Source organism: Pseudophryne corroboree, chromosome 1 (assembly GCF_028390025.1).
Source record: "Pseudophryne corroboree isolate aPseCor3 chromosome 1, aPseCor3.hap2, whole genome shotgun sequence".
Classification (NCBI taxonomy): Eukaryota; Metazoa; Chordata; class Amphibia; order Anura; family Myobatrachidae; genus Pseudophryne; species Pseudophryne corroboree.
This window is the reverse complement of record NC_086444.1, coordinates 1,213,343,424-1,213,363,179: the sequence shown is the minus strand read 5'-3', so window position 1 is coordinate 1,213,363,179 and position 19,756 is coordinate 1,213,343,424. Positions and strand designations below refer to the sequence as shown.

Genomic DNA, 19,756 nt, shown 5'->3' with positions numbered 1-19,756 from the left:
TTGGCTACTGTAAATTGCCTGTTATAATATTTATGTATACCTTTTGTTTCCTCAGTACCTTATCCTATTGAGAGCAGTGGCAGGCAGTCCACTCTCCCTGATCCTTCCACCATGCTTAATTTGTCTCTGGGTCTCTCACTCCTGACTGCACTGCCTGGACCATCCATGGAGATAATTCAGACCTTATCACTAGGGTGCGTTTTTTGCATCCCTGCAATCAGGTTGTCACTGCCTACATGGGGTGGGTATTGTGTGTGTGTGCAGGTGTACAATCGCATGGGTAGTAGAACTACATAAACATAAGTTTGGGCAGTTTCTGCTCAACCTAGGACTTAATTAGCTGCTGCGATGATTGGGGCTGGTGCTCACATCAGAATCCCACTCTACAAATGCCTGGTCCCTCTTGTGTTTTCCCGGACACTCCTTTAATATGATCAGTTGTCACCAACAAATGCTCTCTCCCTGTCAATCTCCTTGTGATCACCGGTGCATTCAGAACTTTTCCACCTTCCCATTGCTGACTGGTGAGCCCTGTTGCTGCAGTCTGTCATGGTGCATAAGCATTCGCAGTACAGACCTGATTGCAGCCTGTGAGAAAATGCACAGCAGCGATCAGGTCTGAATCAGCTCCCTTATCTTCTTCTCTGCTTTCTCTATGACAAATTTTGGCTTCTCCACAGCTACATCACACATGTCTAGCACCTCTGGTCCTTTCTTCCTTCAGGTAACTGCTGCACCACACACACATCTGGCAAACTGCCTTTCTTCAGAGTCTCATGCTCCAGATCTACTCATCCTGTCATGTGGTCTTCTAGACCTTACACTAGTGTGCAATCTGCTGCAGAACTCACTGCCATAATGTATAAATAAATGCATATACATAAATATATTACTTAACTATAATATCCTGTAATAAGCAACCTATGAAAACATATACACATGCACACACAGACTTATATATGTACTGCAAATATATATATTGTGACAAGAACACTGGGATAGTGTTTGAGGGCAGGTATATTTGTCCCAGGTTCTTGTCTTACATGTTTTAGAAAATGTTAACTTCTAGGAAAAATGCTTTTTGTTTTGTCTGAACCTTTTCAGTTTGCTGTAAAAGCTGGGTAAAGGCTCTGAGAGAGAGATAAGGCGAGTTCTAGACATTGGGCCCAGTTCGGGTCTTTGGCCTCACAGAGGGCTAATCTGGGTTTCAGCTGTGTAAGAGTGATATAGTGCTTCTAACCTGATTAGTATGGGCAGACTGCCTGGGAAGGCTGCAGGATCTGTGTGTGAGAGACACGCTTTCTGATGCAAGTAAGCTATACAGTATGTACTGAAGAACTCTGTGTTTTGTTTAGTGACAGTTAGGAACATCTTATGTTTAGTTAGTGCCGGACAGGCAAGGTATTTTTATTTTGGGGTTTGTTTTATTTTCTGTTTCAATAAAACTGGCCGGGGTCAGTTGTACCAGAAACTGGACTTGTGTTGTTCCTCAGCTGCTGCATGCTGCCATATTCCCCAGGAAAAGGCACCTTGCACCCCTACAGTGTTACAATATATATATATATATATATATATATATATATACATATATATATATATATATATATATATATATATATATATATAAAATATACACTTCAGCAACATATGTATCTCTGTCTGTACAGTATATGTCTATGGGCCAGATTCAGACCTGATCACTACTGTGTGTTTTTGCAGCAGTCTGCAATCAGATAGCCACCGCCCATAGAGAGTGAAAACCCGCCCCATGCAAGTGTGCAAACGCATGTATATGCCATGCAAAAATTCTGCCAAACAGCAGACAGCTGCAAATCTATTCGCAACTCACTCACCATCAAATGATTTTTCCAGTCTGTGCAGTGCCCAAGACTTACTCCAACACTGTGATACAAACTGTCTGATAAGGGCCAGAGCTGACGTCACACACCTGCCCTGAAAACGCTTGTAAATGCCTGTGTTTTTCCTGACACTCCCAGAAAACGGGCAGATTCCACTTACAAACGTCCTCTTCTTATTAATCACCTTGTGATCGCCTTGCTATCAACATTTTCAAACCATCCTGACGCTGTTTGGCGATGCGCCTATGCATGTGCAGTCATTCGATAATCAGCCATTGTGTGAATTCACACAACACCAATCAGGTCTAAATTGGGCTCTATATTTATCTGACATTAGGGATTACAATCTTCACATTGTGCTCAGGTACTGAAATACTATATATTCTGCTTTCAGAAATCAAAGCAGTTTTTTTAACACTACCTTCTGTTTTACTTTTTATAACATTGCATCATAGGGGTAATCAAAATCCCATATTATACTTTTTATAATAACCAATCCCAAAATAATTTCATACATTTACTAAATATGGTTGTACTACCCGTGGTACTGCAAAAGGTATTCCAGGATTCACATAAATTAACACCATAGGTGGTTTCTGCTCTCGCACTGTTTGGTTTCTGAGAGCTTCTTCAGATATCACAGTGTTTGACACCTTCAACTCTTCTGATGAAACATAAAATTAAAATTATTCTGATACATCTCTAAAGCTTGATTCTCTCTGTTTACTTCTCTCCTAGCAAAAACCATTAGATGGGCAATGCATGGGGTTACTAGTTATATGACCCATCTAATGATCTTGTTTAGCCAAGGAGGATTTATCATCTACCAGTAATGGTATACAGTCTCCACCAGCACTATTTTCAATGCTATCATCCTGTATATAATCACTTTCAGTATAAGGTGTTGCTCTTACAAAGGTAGGGTATGGTTTTTCTGCTTTACAATTTGGGCAATTAACTCCTTTCCCACTAGTGGTTTTTTTTTAGAGATTTTTCCATAGACTCGGGTAATCTAACTTCATGATTAATTGGAAATAGATGTTGACAGTAATGCGTCAACACCTGCCCTGTCCAATTTTCCAATTTAAGACTATAAACAAGAAAATAGGGGAGCTTTTCTACAAATAATGTGCGGTTCTTCCTTCCAACAGTTATACAACTTCTTTCTTCTGTGTAAATCTAATTATCTCAGCAGTGCCTCCAATGTGTAATGGGGGTTTACTCATTATCTGTAATGCTACACCAATTTATTAAACTTTTATTATTTTCCTCTTTCCTCTTAGTGCTTCCACATAATACATTGCTGCATCTCTTACTCCTTGCTGTACTGCCCGGACCATCCTTATATGCATTGTCGCTCTCTCTATGACAAATTTTGGCTTCTCTGCAGCTACTGCACAACTGTCCATCACCTCTGATGCTCTCTCCAGGTAACTTCTGCTCCAAACACACATATCACTAACTGCCTTTCTTCAGTGTCTCATGCTCCAGCTCTACTCAGCCTGACATGTGGTCTTAGACCATACAGTAGTGTGAAAGCTGCGGCTGAGCTTGTTAGAAGTCACTGACACAATGTATAAATGAACATACATCCATAAATATATTACATAACTATAATATCTTGATGTAATCTACCTATGAAATTAAACACACACACACAGACACACACACACACACACATACAAATATATATATATATATATATATATACACACACACACACACACACACACACACACACACACACATATATACACATATGTAAACATTACAGCAACATATGTATCTGTCTTAATATGTCTATATGATCTCATTAGTACTGTTACATGATATAATGGAGTATAATACTACTACTACTACTACTAATAATAATAATAATAATTATAATACCAATTATAATAAAAAAACTATTTTCATTAACATATAAAGCATTGATTAATTTATTATTATAAATAATTCTGGTAAATATACATCACCTGTGTGTATCCATAAAGGTTTAATATTTCTGCTATGTGTAAAGATTTCTCTGAAGAAAAGTCTCCAATAAAACCAGCCAGTTTGTCATGATCTAGACAGGAAAAGTTAGGAACTGTCTCCCCGGGACCAGATATGATCTGTAAAGTACTATCTACAGCCTTTCTCACACAGTTACAGGAATCAGTTGCATGGTATCCCAGAGTGATGTTTGGTAAAAGACCAGGATTCTTGTTTATCTCGTCAATAGCATAAATAAAGGTCAGGATATATCTGTAGTAACGAGGTACAGGCCTGTAAGCAAATGAACAATAAAACAGATAATTTAAAGATGAAATACCATACAACAACATTAGACATACAGTATAGAATCAAAGTTTAAACACAATGGGGGATATTCAATTGTTTAAAAAGTCAGTTGGCTGTCTGTTTTTTCCTAATAAACAGTAAAAAACACCCAATCACCTTTTCAAACAATTGAATTCCCAAATGACTGGTTTTAAAAATGTTCAGCAGAAATAGTTAGGATTATTGTATATGAAATATATATGGTTGCAATAAAATATGAAACGCTCTATATAAAGCAAATAATAGAATTTGTTTTCTTTTGTGTTTTTTTCAATATTGTTTAGATGCATTGCAATTTATAGTGCAGTGATGTGTGATTTCCCACAGCCAGAGCTGCTGAGAGGGGGGTGGGTTCTGATTATCTGGGCCTTGCTAGTTAGGAGGGAGACAGCAAAGTTCTTGTATGACCCCCTCACCTGTCAGCACAGCAGCCAATTCCAGCACATGATGTTGTGTGCATGGCTACAGTGGGGCTAGGGACCACACTGTTCACCCTTGCTCCTGAATTTGCCTCTATCTTTTTTTTCTATTTTTTTGTGAGGGCATGCAGTAGCCCTATTTTACATATGAGGGGCACCAATTCTCTTTCTGGCACAGGGCACCAAAATGTCTAGTTATGGCTTAGTGACAGAGTAGCAGCACAAACATGCAGCATTTTGAAAGAATATCACACATCTATGAAACATGGCGGATCAGCAGTGGAGGACAGGATGGCAGTTTAATAACTTATTTAACTCTAGAAAATATTATAATTAATCAAGAATTGATTGTCGAAAAGTAAAAGTCAAGGTGAAAATATGTTGCCAACACACTTCTAATTGCTACCAGAGTAAAGTTTAGTAAAAAAAAATAGATCACTATGGAACTGATCCAAACAGCAAATCACAGATCTAAGGACTGTACTCATGATGCTGCCTGAGAAAAGGCCAGTACATAACACCAAGCTTACTACAAATAGCAGATCACAGGCCCAAGGCCAGTACAGGTAAATGGAGAATGAGTATCTGACTAGTAGCCTTAACACCAATACAGCAAGGTGGGTAAAGCCCATAAAGAGAAGTGGTGAATTATAGAATTGTCCTTGGGCTTTACCACCCACCCTTATATTGTATTTGAAAAGTTCATGCATAGTTCAATAAATCAAGCACTTCAGTCATAGGGATTAAATGCTTAGTTTCCTTTGGGCTAACACAAATGAAAACATGTTAGTGGTTTGGATTAATCAAGCTGCAATTGGTCTTATGTCTAACAATGTTGTTAATCATCACAGTAGGAAAATGTCACCAACATGATCATCCTCTTTACTGTTATAATTATCATCATATAACAATATCAGCAAACCTCCCCTTTATCTCACTGTCACAGAAGTCTCTATTTTCTGCCAAATATCTTCCTCACAGAATTTATAGATCATTTTGGCAAACATGTTTTTCATCATTTTTTGGAAGTAACCTCCTAATTCAATCTCTGACAATGTTCCTGATTTAATAAAAACTTTTTCAAAGTATTCACAGGATGATGTGCTGCTTAAGTACACCGCACAGATGCTAGTTTGCATAAGAGGCTACAAATTACTTATTTTTACCTCTCATTATTAATAGAGACTTTATGATATGCCAATTTGTGCATTATTATTTTAGTAAATCTTATCCACTCTATTGTTGTTAAAAATATTAGATTAAGTCTTGGTAGAGGTGTCAATAAAATTTGGGCATTTATTTTAAGTCGGTCCAGATGTCATTATGCTTCACTAAGCTGCAGTAAGTTGACTCATCATCATTATCAATGGGTCTCTTTGAAAATGTCAGTTTTTTCATGGCAGAAACATTTCCATTAGAAACTGAAGTAGGTGGCATGTCATGTGCAACTTGAGTTGCCAACTTGCAAGCAAGGAGGGCTTTGCTTCTCTTCAGATCTGTGTAAGCGGAAAAGAAAGATATTACATAGGACTTAAACCTAGACTAAAATATGTATGTCAAAATGTAGCAATCTGCTTGCAAAATGTGGCAAACCCTTTGACTCTGACAAAGTGAATAAAGAACTGTATTCACAACTCCAACATACTTTTAAGATTTATTTCATTTTATATCCTCTTTCAGCTTCTCCAGTTGCTTTTTTGGTAACTTAATTAAGGGTATGATCTAACTCTAGCAGTGACTGATCTCACTGTATTGGCTACAATTAAAAATGGATTCAGCAGCTTACTTTAAAATCCGAGACTATTCTCCAGTGAGCTGCCCTTTTCTTCCTCTACCAGTCTCATAACTTGATGTGTACATCTGCATGACTTGTTGCTGTTCCTCCAGTTACAAAAGCATAGAAATGGTGGAATTCCACTTTTTTACTATCTCTTACTTTAGTGGGTAGCATGGCAAATCAACATTTTCTTGCAGCTGCTGCAACATTGTAAATACAGTTGTTGAACACTGAAAATGGGAAAACATTGTACAGACAACAGCCAGCGCCTTCTGCATGGACCTATCATTTTTTATGAAATGCTGAACCACATAGTGGTAATGATTGCTCAAAGTGAGCTATTTTACTATCACATCCCTGAGTTTTTCCAATAGATTAATAATGATATGCTTTTTAGTGAAGCCAGTAATGCTGACAATAGATGGCCTGTGAATGGGCTGGCATTGTGTAATATACACTGGTGCTGAAGCTTATACAGCCAACTAGTATTCTGTTACACTGTAATCATGTAATCTTTTATGTAAGATTACAGATTACATCCTCCCAGTTTGCAGTCAGTCATGTAATCTTTTGTTTGACTAGTACTGCTTCTTCTCATATCTTTAGTTAAGTGAAATGTTTGAACAGTGACATTTTCCAGGCAAATAATAACTTTTTGTTACTTATGAGAAATTGATATTTTTGAAAAATATCATGAAGATAAAATTTGGTAGCTTGGACACATGACTTCAATTTATTGACTTGATAGCAAATATTGGATAAATATCTTAAGACATTATAATGTCATGGCTTCAGGTGTATGTTATTCAATAGGATGTTGGCTGTCATACTTGTTTCCATGTGAAAGTTCTTGTTTTACAGACAGTTATTGTTTGAAAATAGTAATCTTCTTGGTCCCCTACTGTAATGATGATTCACCCCCAGCAGCAGCTGCAGTACTAGCATGAAATTATGCTTGTGGGGAAAATGGAATGATTAGAGAAGGAGTCAAATTGCCTTTGGATACTGGATGCATGAGGACAACCTCCAATCGATAATGACTATGATGATGATGATGATGATAAAGGTGTCTGTGGTAAAGATTACAGTAGATGTGCTGCTATCTTTCCTTGCTGCTGGTAGCTGATGTTAAACTTTATGTTATTCTATACGATTTTCCAGATTTTGATAAAAAAACTTGAATAAGCTCGCTGCAATTGGCGTAACAGGGAGGAGGTGCCTACAGTATCTCAATTTAATTTGCACTACAAATGCTACAGATGCCTTGAAAAATGTTGTCAGGATTTAGGGGAAAAAACTTTACACAGAAGAGGTGGCTTTCTTGGTATTTTGACCAGGCATGACAAAGTGGGCATGAAGTGCTGCCACTGGTGGCTGACTAACTGCAACACTAACAGCATCATCAATTTGTTCTTGTCCAACACATTCATCATTAACATCATCCTCATTGGTGTCAGATTCACAATTATCCCCTTCATCCTATTGCACATTTACAACCTCAATTTCTGTGTTTGAGTTCAGAAATGCTGGAAGGCGATTTCTCTAGAATTACAGTGTCAGAATCAGAAATATCAGAATCACACAAAGCACTCACGGACACCATTAGAATCTGTGATTTTTTTGCCTTTTTTATTTTCTACATTCATCAGCTTGTGAGTCACATCGTTTTTGAAAATAGATGTTGAAGTATTCTGACTGCCATTTATAGTACTGAGATGCACCTGTTATGAAATAGATTGTTTCATGACTGATTTACATTAGAAGAGGAGTAAAGTTACTGTACTTGAACTTGATCATACAGATGGGATTTAGTCATGTGACCGGTTTTCAGGAGACTGCCGGTAACAATACCGACCCCTCTATCCACCTGCTCAGAATCCCAACATTCAGTGTATCAACCGACAGGGACTTTATCCACTCATGGATGTCCACGACACCCATAGAGTGGTAGTATAACCTGTGGCGAGCTCAGATTGCCGCCGAGCCCATAGTGCCGGCATTCCACGGGCATCATTATTGTGAGCAGCAGTCTTCTGGCCAACGGTCATGCGTGCCCAGCCAATACAGACACGACATCCATTAAGGACAGTAATATACACTGCCTCTCCCACACACATAATTGTACCTTTAAATATCTAACAGAGATAAAAAAAAAAATTGGGGTGTGCAGCTGATAGTGCCATAACACACACAGTAAGTACAGTTTAATATTCTGCCAATCAAACAATCTTCCCTTGATATACAGTACTGTATCTAAATTAAATGAAAGGACTTGGAAAAAAAAATTAAACCAGAATCAATGTATTTTTTCAGCTTTAGTATTTTGCCATGCGGTTGATTGAGCCACTGATTAAACATACCTTCTTGTACCTTGTACACCTGCTCCAACCACCTACAACTCTGCATTGCAGCCCAGCTACAGACAACAACCCTCACCATACACACTCCTATTTAAAATAGCACCTGAAATTACAAAAGAGGGACTTATATGCAATACTGACATTTTTAGGAAAATTATGTTTAGCCTCATGGTGAGCTCTGAATTCAGTGGGTGGAACTGAGACATGACTCACTTTGACTTGGTACTCTAAAAATATGGTTTCACCAAACCTGCTCCCCTCATCTCTAGTTTATACTAGAGATGAGCGCCTGAAATTTTTCGGGTTTTGTGTTTTGGTTTTGGGTTCGGTTCCGCGGCCGTGTTTTGGGTTCGAACGCGTTTTGGCAAAACCTCACCGAATTTTTTTTGTCGGATTCGGGTATGTTTTGGATTCGGGTGTTTTTTTCAAAAAACACTAAAAAACAGCTTAAATCATAGAATTTGGGGGTCATTTTGATCCCAAAGTATTATTAACCTCAAAAACCATAATTTACACTCATTTTCAGTCTATTCTGAATACCTCACACCTCACAATATTATTTTTAGTCCTAAAATTTGCACCGAGGTCGCTGTGTGAGTAAGATAAGCGACCCTAGTGGCCGACACAAACACCGGGCCCATCTAGGAGTGGCACTGCAGTGTCACGCAGGATGTCCCTTCCAAAAAACCCTCCCCAAACAGCACATGACGCAAAGAAAAAAAGAGGCGCAATGAGGTAGCTGTGTGAGTAAGATTAGCGACCCTAGTGGCCGACACAAACACCGGGCCCATCTAGGAGTGGCACTGCAGTGTCACGCAGGATGGCCCTTCCAAAAAACACTCCCCAAACAGCACATGACGCAAAGAAAAAAAGAGGCGCAATGAGGTAGCTGTGTGAGTAAGATTAGCGACCCTAGTGGCCGACACAAACACCGGGCCCATCTAGGAGTGGCACTGCAGTGTCACGCAGGATGTCCCTTCCAAAAAACCCTCCCCAAACAGCACATGACGCAAAGAAAAAAAGAGGCGCAATGAGGTAGCTGTGTGAGTAAGATTAGCGACCCTAGTGGCCGACACAAACACCGGGCCCATTTAGGAGTGGCACTGCAGTGTCACGCAGGATGTCCCTTCCAAAAAACCCTCCCCAATCAGCACATGATGCAAAGAAAAAGAAAAGAAAAAAGAGGTGCAAGATGGAATTGTCCTTGGGCCCTCCCACCCACCCTTATGTTGTATAAACAAAACAGGACATGCACACTTTAACCAACCCATCATTTCAGTGACAGGGTCTGCCACACGACTGTGACTGATATGACGGGTTGGTTTGGACCCCCCCAAAAAAGAAGCAATTAATCTCTCCTTGCACAAACTGGCTCTACAGAGGCAAGATGTCCACCTCATCATCACCCTCCGATATATCACCGTGTACATCCCCCTCCTCACAGATTATCAATTCGTCCCCACTGGAATCCACCATCTCAGCTCCCTGTGTACTTTGTGGAGGCAATTGCTGCTGGTCAATGTCTCCGCGGAGGAATTGATTATAATTCATTTTAATGAACATCATCTTCTCCACATTTTCTGGATGTAACCTCGTACGCCGATTGCTGACAAGGTGAGCGGCGGCACTAAACACTCTTTCGGAGTACACACAGGTGGGAGGGCAACTTAGGTAGAATAAAGCCAGTTTCAGCAAAGGGCCTCCAAATTGCCTCTTTTTCCTGCCAGTATTAGTACGGACTGTGTGACGTGCCTACTTGGATGCGGTCACTCATATAATCCTCCACCATTCTATCAATGTTGAGAGAATCATATGCAGTGACAGTAGACGACATGTCCGTAATCGTTGTCAGGTCCTTCAGTCCGGACCAGATGTCAGCATCAGCAGTCGCTCCAGACTGCCCTGCATCACCGCCAGCGGGTGGGCTCGGAATTCTGAGCCTTTTCCTCGCACCCCCAGTTGCGGGAGAATGTGAAGGAGGAGATGTTGACAGGTCGCGTTCCGCTTGACTTGACAATTTTGTCACCAGCAGGTCTTTCAACCCCAGCAGACTTGTGTCTGCCGGAAAGAGAGATCCAAGGTAGGCTTTAAATCTAGGATCGAGCACGGTGGCCAAAATGTAGTGCTCTGATTTCAACAGATTGACCACCCGTGAATCCTTGTTAAGCGAATTAAGGGCTCCATCCACAAGTCCCACATGCCTAGCGGAATCGCTCCGTGTTAGCTCCTCCTTCAATGTCTCCAGCTTCTTCTGCAAAAGCCTGATGAGGGGAATGACCTGCCTCAGGCTGGCAGTGTCTGAACTGACTTCACGTGTGGCAAGTTCAAAGGGCATCAGAACCTTGCACAACGTTGAAATCATTCTCCACTGCGCTTGAGACAGGTGCATTCCACCTACTATATCGTGCTCAATTGTATAGGCTTGAATGGCCTTTTGCTGCTCCTCCAACCTCTGAAGCATATAGAGGGTTGAATTCCACCTCGTTACCACTTCTTGCTTCAGATGATGGCAGGGCAGGTTCAGTAGTTTTTGGTGGTGCTCCAGTCTTCTGTACGTGGTGCCTGTACGCCGAAAGTGTCCCGCAATTCTTCTGGCCACCGACAGCATCTCTTGCACGCCCCTGTCGTTTTTTAAAAAATTCTGCACCACCAAATTCAAGGTATGTGCAAAACATGGGACGTGCTGGAATTTGCCCATATTTAATGCACACACAATATTGCTGGCGTTGTCCGATGCCACAAATCCACAGGAGAGTCCAATTGGGGTAAGCCATTCCGCGATGATCTTCCTCAGTTGCCGTAAGAGGTTTTCAGCTGTGTGCGTATTCTGGAAAGCGGTGATACAAAGCGTAGCCTGCCTAGGAAAGAGTTGGCGTTTGCGAGATGCTGCTACTGGTGCCGCCGCTGCTGTTCTTGCGGCGGGAGTCCATACATCTACCCAGTGGGCTGTCACAGTCATATAGTCCTGACCCTGCCCTGCTCCACTTGTCCACATGTCCGTGGTTAAGTGGACATTGGGTACAGCTGCATTTTTTAGGACACTGGTGACTCTTTTTCTGAGGTCTGTGTACATTTTCGGTATCGCCTGCCTAGAGAAATGGAACCTAGATGGTATTTGGTACCGGGGACACAGTACCTCCAACAAGTCTCTAGTTGGCTCTGCAGTAATGATGGATACCGGAACCACGTTTCTCACCACCCAGGATGCCAAGGCCTCAGTTATCCGCTTTGCAGTAGGATGACTGCTGTGATATTTCATCTTCCTCGCAAAGGACTGTTGAACAGTCAATTGCTTACTGGAAGTAGTACAAGTGGGCTTACGACTTCCCCTCTGGGATGACCATCGACTCCCAGCGGCAACAACAGCAGCGCCAGCAGCAGTAGGCGTTACACGCAAGGATGCATCGGAGGAATCCCAGGCAGGAGAGGACTCGTCAGAATTGCCAGTGACATGGCCTGCAGTACTATTGGCATTCCTGGGGAAGGAGGAAATTGACACTGAGGGAGTTGGTGGGGTGGTTTGCGTGAGCTTGGTTACAAGAGGAAGGGATTTACTGGTCAGTGGACTGCTTCCGCTGTCACCCAAAGTTTTTGAACTTGTCACTGACTTATTATGAATGCGCTGCAGGTGACGTATAAGGGAGGATGTTCCGAGGTGGTTAACGTCCTTACCCCTACTTATTACAGCTTGACAAAGGGAACACACGGCTTGACACCTGTTGTCCGCATTTCTGGTGAAATACCTCCACACCGAAGAGCTGATTTTTTTGGTATTTTCACCTGGCATGTCAACGGCCATATTCCTCCCACGGACAACAGGTGTCTCCCCGGGTGCCTGATTTAAACAAACCACCTCACCATCAGAATCCTCCTGGTCAATTTCCTCCCCAGCGCCAGCAACACCCATATCCTCCTCATCCTGGTGTACTTCAACACTGACATCTTCAATCTGACTATCAGGAACTGGACTGCGGGTGCTCCTTCCAGCACTTGCAGGGGGCGTGCAAATGGTGGAAGGTGCATGCTCTTCACGTCCAGTGTTGGGAAGGTCAGGCATCGCAACCGACACAATTGGACTCTCCTTGTGGATTTGGGATTTCGAAGAATGCACAGTTCTTTGCTGTGCTGCTTTTGCCAGCTTGAGTCTTTTCATTTTTCTAGCGAGAGGCTGAGTGCTTCCATCCTCATGTGAAGCTGAACCACTAGCCATGAACATAGGCCAGGGCCTCAGCCGTTCCTTGCCACTCCGTGTGGTAAATGGCATATTGGCAAGTTTACGCTTCTCCTCCGACAATTTTATTTTAGGTTTTGGAGTCCTTTTTTTTCTGATATTTGGTGTTTTGGATTTGACATGCTCTGTACTATGACATTGGGCATCGGCCTTGGCAGACGACGTTGCTGGCATTTCATCGTCTCGGCCATGACTAGTGGCAGCAGCTTCAGCACGAGGTGGAAGTGGATCTTGATCTTTCCCTAATTTTGGAACCTCAACATTTTTGTTCTCCATATTTTAATAGGCACAACTAAAAGGCACCTCAGGTAAACAATGGAGATGGATACTAGTATACAATTATGGACTGCCTGCCGAGTGCAGACACAGAGGTAGCCACAGCCGTGAACTACCGTACTGTACTGTGTCTGCTGCTAATATAGACTGGTTGATAAAGAGATGTCTATGTAACTATGTATGTATAAAGAAGAAAGAAAAAAAAACCACGGTTAGGTGGTATATACAATTATGGACGGGCTGCCGAGTGCCGACACAGAGGTAGCCACAGCCGTGAACTACCGCACTGTACTGTGTCTGCTGCTAATATAGACTGGTTGATAAAGAGATAGTATACTCGTAACTAGTATGACTATAAAGAAAGAAAAAAAAACCACGGTTAGGTGGTATATACAATTATGGACGGGCTGCCGAGTGCCGACACAGAGGTAGCCACAGCCGTGAACTACCGCACTGTACTGTATCTGCTGCTAATATATAGACTGGTTGATAAAGAGATAGTATACTCGTAACTAGTATGTATGTATAAAGAAAGAAAAAAAAACCACGGTTAGGTGGTATATACAATTATGGACGGGCTGCCGAGTGCCGACACAGAGGTAGCCACAGCCGTGAACTACCGCACTGTACTGTGTCTGCTGCTAATATATAGACTGGTTGATAAAGAGATAGTATACTCGTAACTAGTATGTATGTATAAAGAAAGAAAAAAAAAACCACGGTTAGGTGGTATATACAATTATGGACGGGCTGCCGAGTGCCGACACAGAGGTAGCCACAGCCGTGAACTACCGCACTGTACTGTGTCTGCTGCTAATATAGACTGGTTGATAAAGAGATAGTATACTCGTAACTAGTATGTATGTATAAAGAAAGAAAAAAAAACCACGGTTAGGTGGTATATACAATTATGGACGGGCTGCCGAGTGCCGACACAGAGGTAGCCACAGCCGTGAACTACCGCACTGTACTGTGTCTGCTGCTAATATAGACTGGTTGATAAAGAGATAGTATACTACTAATATTATATATACTGGTGGTCAGGTCACTGGTCACTAGTCACACTGGCAGTGGCACTCCTGCAGCAAAAGTGTGCACTGTTTAATTTTAATATAATATTATGTACTCCTGGCTCCTGCTATAACCTATAACTGGCACTGCAGTGCTCCCCAGTCTCCCCCACAATTATAAGCTGTGTGAGCTGAGCACAGTCAGATATATATATACATTGATGCAGCACACTGGGCTGAGCAGTGCACACAGATATGGTATGTGACTGAGTCACTGTGTGTATCGTTTTTTTCAGGCAGAGAACGGATATATTAAATAAAACAAACAACTGCACTGTCTGGTGGTCACTGTGGTCGTCAGTCACTAAACTCTGCATTCTCTTCTACAGTATCACAGCCTCAGGTCAATCTCTCTCTCTCTCTCTCAACCCTAATCTAAATGGAGAGGACGCCAGCCACGTCCTCTCCCTATCAATCTCAATGCACGTGTGAAAATGGCGGCGACGCGCGGCTCCTTATATAGAATCCGAGTCTCGCGAGAATCCGACAGCGTCATGATGACGTTCGGGCGCGCTCGGGTTAACCGAGCAAGGCGGGAAGATCCGAGTCGCTCGGACCCGTGAAAAAAAACATGAAGTTCGGGCGGGTTCGGATTCAGAGAAACCGAACCCGCTCATCTCTAGTTTATACTATATCACATTAGAGTATTACAGATAGTCTGCATATGTTTTGAACTTATAATATAAAGGAACTGTGCATATTGACTTTCTAAAATGTAATTTATAATTTGTATTGAACATACAGTAAATAGTTTGTAGAATTAGCAACATAATGTACTTACACAAAACAATAGGAGCTTGTGCCATATATTAAAGCATTGTAACCAGAACTCACAGTGAATATTCCTCCAATAATGATGTCTCCGTCCTGGATGTATTTGTCTGTAAATAAATAATTTTCTTTCCTGATAAAGCACTGAGGTCCTGAACTTAATTTCTGGCAGCGTGTCAGCAACAGGAAACTTAGGCATGCTATTGTATTACAGAGAGCAGTTGTACCAGACATCGGAAAACGATGTTGCTGATCTAACAAAATGATTTTTATTAAATAAAAGACATTGAAACACACTGTACCTGACAGAGCATGTAATTGCTGGCTCCTGAATGACATTGGTGATCTTATATAGTCTGAGAAGTGTGAGAGACAGATTGTGTGGATTGTTTTTACATTTATATTTAGTCTGTTTCTACAAAGAGATTTCTCCGTAGCAGAGATATATATTTGGCTTCTTGTTTTTCATTATACTGTTAAAGTTAGACAGTGCTATTACTATTCATCATAGTTCTATCTTTCTTATGTTTGATTCTTCCATTTTCTATAAGCCCCTTGTTTTATTAGAACATAGGCATATAATGTACAGTATGACAAAACAAGCAGTTGTCAACACCCCAATCTTGTCATTCCCCTCATTTTTCACTCAGATAGAACTGGACAGACACATATACTTTTCACCCTGGGTTCCCCTCATTGAGGTTAGAATACACATTATGGGTCTATGTTGTGCTAATGCAAACATAGCCTGTGGCTATTGGCAAACTGTGCATGTCACACCATGCATACACACCTGGAAAGAGCCTCAACATGTTGATGGATTGATCCATCCATTGATAACTGTCCTTTCCATGTAATGGGCATATCTGTGAGGTAACTGGGAGGTGACCATGTGATCACATGTAACTGATAAATCTTGTGGGAGTGTCCTGGGTGTGTCATGGGCACATAAACTAAATTTCCGGCATGTCTGTAGCATGTGTATGGAGATGGGATGTCTAATTCTTATCCATCATTTGCACAAAGCATAAGGGTTGGTGACAATTCCAATGCTAAAAATGTTGGATGAGGCTTTGTATAGAAAAACAATGGTCGGTGCAGTCTTCCTTATACAAATGCATGAATAATTGGCATAGAAGGGTGGACAGTTGCATTGGCATAAGGGAGCAAGCAGAATTTCATGACAGCATGAAAAAAATGGATGCAAATACGTATGACACTAATAAGCCTCTAAATCTATGAAAGACTGAAGGGAATTGCACTGAATACTAACCCTTAATGCTTTTGTGGTAGACTGCATCCAGGTGTGGTCCTTATGTATTATTGGGCAATGTTACACTGTACTCTTGATTTATGTTGATTGCCATGCACAACTTTTGGAGTAGCCAATTGTCTCACCCATATGTACGTTTCTCATACATGTATCTTATATAAGCTGTTATTTTATAACTGTGCCTATCATTGACCCATGCTATTATGTCTCTCCCACCCCACTTCTTCACCCCTCATTTCATATTGCATCTTCTAATCTCACATTCTTCCTCTTCCTCTGCCTGACCTGCTCCTGGCCTTTATTTCCTCCTTCAGTCTCAGATAATCACATTGCGATAATCAACGGCCAACTCTTTTGTGCCTCCTAGTCCCATACCTGTTTCCCCTGCATTACTATCCCTAATGTCAGTCCTGGGCCACTACTCAGGTGAGAGATGGTGGTTGCTCTTGCTCGATAGTCCACTTGTGGGTGTTTACCTCCCACCTGCTGTCTTTCCTGGCCAGTATTCTGTGACTGCTCCTACTGATTTCATCCATGCTGATAACCTTCCCTTTCCCCATACTCAATTTTCCCCTGCACTCAATTTTGCTTCTCTCCCATCTGTCCTTCATAAACACCTTTCAGACCCACTGCTCCGCCTATTTGCATTCATTCCTCACCTTATTTCCTCATGACATTCATACTATACTTTTTCCTTGCAGTGCAACTGAGTTTTGCTCCTAGGCTTTAGGTCTCCTGAAAATGTGAAGGGGGGCATGCTTGGCTCTGTGACAATCCCCTTCTGGAAACACCATACTTTTTCACTCTCCCTGTGGTTTCTTTCCTCCTGTCTGCTCCCCAGTCTATAGGCTGCCACCCTCAGTGACATACATGCCCATTTCCCGAGTGATTTTCCAGGAGTTAGTGGGGACAGAACTATCTATAGACACTTAGTGATGATAACCTAATCCCCACCTACACAAGGATACAATGTCAAAACCTACTCTAGCATTGAGCCCTTCCCTCCATGTCCAGCCTCACATCCTCCTTCTTTCCACTTGGTTTGGGGAGACAACTTGGGTGGAGTCTGCAAATGGATGGATCATGCTTGTGCAGTGGGTCTCATCAACTTTGTACTGTACTTTGCACTTGTATTTCCCTTTTGCCCATTTTCCAGGTCTAACATTGGTTCCTTGAATAGGATGCACAAAATGGTAAACTGCTCAATCAGATTGTGATGTCACTCAGGTGCTAAAAGTGTGGGGTTATTCTGTGTTGGAAAAAACAATGTGTTCTCTAATGCACACTGAGTGAGAAATATTACTACATAATAGTCAGATAATACGGAGATCTTAGTTGCGTATATCTACAGATATAGGGTTAAGCCCCAGGCCAATCGACAAGGCTTCTCCGTTACTGGGGGTCCCTAATACTAGGTATGGGTCCGGGGTGCAGGACCCCATAACGTCGGCACAGGTCGGCTCCCCTGGTCAGCACACAGGTGAGAATTAATAAGGGTTAATAAGAAGCACAGAAGTGCTATGTAAGTGGTGTGATTAAAATACAAAAATATATACAAAGTGATAGGGAAAATCATAAGTGTTAATAAAGTGTTAGGGTTTGCCGACCTTAAGCAGCCCAGCCATGCCGACACAGGGGCCACCGCACCCCACACCCACCCCATGAATAATAACAAATATGTCTGGGTTAAATACCACTTACATAGCACTTCTGTGCTTCTTATTAACCCTTATTAATTCTCACCTGTGTGCTGACCGGGGGTAGCCGACCTGTGCCGACGTTATGGGGTCCTGCACCCCGGACCTATACCTAGAATTAGGGACCCCCAGTGACGGAGAAGCCTTGTCGATTGGCCTGGGGGCTTAACCCTATATCTGCAGATATACGCAACTAAGATCTCCGTATTATCTGACTATTATGTAGTAATATTTCTCACTCAGTGTGCATTAGGGAACACATTGTTTGTTCCTTGAATAGGTTCTGCATTTCAGTTCAGCTACATTTTTCACTTTTTTTCTCCCCACCAGCATTTTTACTTCTTCAGTGACTACCCAACCCCCATTAGCATAATACATGTTTGACATCATAAGACTTGTTAGTTCTTACTGTAGCTCTAGCTAGTTGACTTTTTGTAGTTGCATTTGCTCACTGTGTTTCCCTATACTTTTGCATAACCATGGTGGCCCATGCCTGGTGTGTCAGCGTCATAAGTTTAGGGTGTATCCCCACCATTTTTGCCCCCTCCATACTTTCAGGATTCTGTGGCAGAATCACCTCATCCCTACCTCAATTTCATATTGGGTCCTTCATGGATCAGCCCAGCTGTCTGCCGATCATGCCTGCAATCAGTCCCATTCTTGGGTTGCTACTTCTGTTTTCTCTGTCCTTTTCTCCTGTTTCTCATTTTGTCTTGCCTTTGGCCCTTTGTCTTGTGCATGTTCTTTTCTCACAGTTTAATTTGTGGTGACCTGTTCCCTCTGCAACTCCATGTGTCCTCCTCCACATGTACCCTGCCCCAGGCATAGGAAAGCCAGTTTTGTTAATAAGCCCAAGGCAGGAGCATGATTTCAGAAGAGAAGGAAGACCTGAACATACAAGACACACTCTCCCACAGCAGAGGAGAGTAACATTAAAAAACGAAAAATGTTCCCCAAAAGACTGGTGCACCAGGGTGTGTGCACTGTGGATCCTATGGACCTCGAAGAAAAAGAGCCAACCATGGTAAGTCTATCATAAATCTTGTTTTCTTCATCAGGGTCGATAGTAATCAACAGTCTTTACATTGGGGATCCCCTAAAGCTGTTTACCCTAATGGTGGGTATGCTCCTGAGTATTAGTAGAAGACCACGTAGCTGTCTTGCAGAGATGTTCAGCACTAGTGCCTCAGTGAACCACCCATGAGGGACCTTCAGATGGAGCCACATTAATTGTGGCTCCGTTTGCGACTGAGTGAGCTTGGCAAGGCAGACTCCTGTGCATGAATGGGACGTACAGTACATGCATTATAGACGCACATGCTCCCCATTCAAAGTGATTAGGAGCATCTCTGTGCACTCGCTGGTGTGCCTAGGTACAGGTGCATCAAGGCACACTGGGTGCCCCCATTTGCGATGTAACCATGTTCAATGAGCATTGCTACATCTGTAATGAATGTGTAGAATGAGCAGAGAATGTATCAGGAACAAGAAGATCAGCTCAAATGTAAGCCTCTGTAACAGTTATGTGAAGCCACCTGGACAGCATTTGTTTACTAGCTGGACAACCTCACTTATGGAATCCACACAGTACAAATAGAGAATACGCATTCCTGATCACTCTGGTACGTTCCTCGTAAATCTTTAGTGCATGAACCTCATCCAATAAGACCTCTCCAGCTGACATATCTGGGGACTGAAAGG

At 42.0% G+C, this 19,756-nt stretch overlaps 1 long non-coding RNA gene across 1 annotated transcript in view; it reads left to right on the top strand.

The window, feature by feature from the left end:
• The first annotated feature begins 1,262 nt into the window (after positions 1 to 1,262).
• Positions 1,263 to 19,756, top strand: part of LOC135023823 (uncharacterized) — a 60,877-nt gene continuing 42,383 nt past the window's right edge. Inside the window, exons 1-2 of the long non-coding RNA XR_010220768.1 lie at positions 1,263 to 1,311; positions 3,143 to 3,289. This is a non-coding gene — a long non-coding RNA (uncharacterized LOC135023823). The remainder of the gene's footprint in view (positions 1,312 to 3,142; positions 3,290 to 19,756) is intronic.